Source organism: Priapulus caudatus, unplaced genomic scaffold (assembly GCF_000485595.1).
Source record: "Priapulus caudatus unplaced genomic scaffold, Priapulus_caudatus-5.0.1 Scaffold108, whole genome shotgun sequence".
In the NCBI taxonomy this organism is placed as follows: Eukaryota; Metazoa; Priapulida; class Priapulimorpha; order Priapulimorphida; family Priapulidae; genus Priapulus; species Priapulus caudatus.
This window is the reverse complement of record NW_014577169.1, coordinates 494,230-495,428: the sequence shown is the minus strand read 5'-3', so window position 1 is coordinate 495,428 and position 1,199 is coordinate 494,230. Positions and strand designations below refer to the sequence as shown.

General features: G+C 53.0%; 1 protein-coding gene across 1 annotated transcript in view; it reads left to right on the top strand.

The window, feature by feature from the left end:
- Window positions 1–1,199, top strand: part of LOC106805287 (sedoheptulokinase-like) — a 68,010-nt gene that overhangs the window by 1,301 nt on the left and 65,510 nt on the right. The window lies entirely within an intron of this gene.

Genomic DNA, 1,199 nt, shown 5'->3' with positions numbered 1-1,199 from the left:
CTCGTACGTGTGTATGTGTGCATGCATGCACGCGTGCATGTGCGCTCGTACGTGTGTATGTGTGCATGCATGCACGCGTGCATGTGCGCTCGTACGTGTACATGCGTGCATGCATGCGTGCGTGCATGCATGCGTGCGTGCATGAGCGCGTGCTCGTCTCTCGCTCGTGTGCTCGTGTGTGCGTACGCTCTTTCGTTCGTGCGTGTGTCTGTTGTGTGTGCGTTCGTGCATGCATGCGTGCATGCGTGCGTGCGTGCGTGCATGCGTGCGTGCGTGTGTTGTGTGTGCGTTCGTACATGTGTGCGTGCCTGCTTGCGCGCGCGCGTGTCAACAACGTGCACAACAGAGATGCCCACGGAAAAATTACATCGTCTCACGCACGCAATGCAACGCATGCACGCCTAATGTTTCTTCGCTTTTCTGCACCCCTCTCTCCCTTCCCCTCTCATCATCTCTCTCCTTTCCCTATCTCTCTCCGAGCGGCACGTCAGTACACTGTCCACGATATATAGGACACACACACCTAGTACGCGTACGCACGTAGTTATTCTCGCCAAATATCGACCTAGACTCCCCCTATATTTGCATGGAAAGCACGTCTGATTGTTATTGATTCGACAACGACGTCGACGCAAGCGTTCGACGTAATCAGCAAGCCGATCGACGTTCCGTCGTCGGCACGCGTCATTGTTCCTGCTGCTTAATGTCTTTATGTCTTTATCGTCTGCGCGCCGGACGTGTCGGCGACAGATGTGTGAAGGTTGTGCGCTAATGCATGTCATGTTCACACTACAGCCTCACACTACATCCCTCACTACATCCCTCACACTACATCCCTCACACTACAGCCTCACACTACATCCCTCACACTACATCACACTACAGCCTCACACTACAGCCTCACACTACAGCCTCACACTACATCCCTCACACTACATCCCTCACACTACATCCCTCACACTACATCTCTCACACTACATCCCTCACACTACATCCCTCACACTACATCCCTCACACTACATCCCTCACACTACATCCCTCACACTACATCCCTCACACTACATCCCTCACACTACATCACACTACATCCCTCACACTACAGCCTCACACTACAGCCTCACACTACATCCCTCACACTACATCCCTCACACTACATCCCTCACACTACATCCCTCACACTACATCCCTCACACTACATC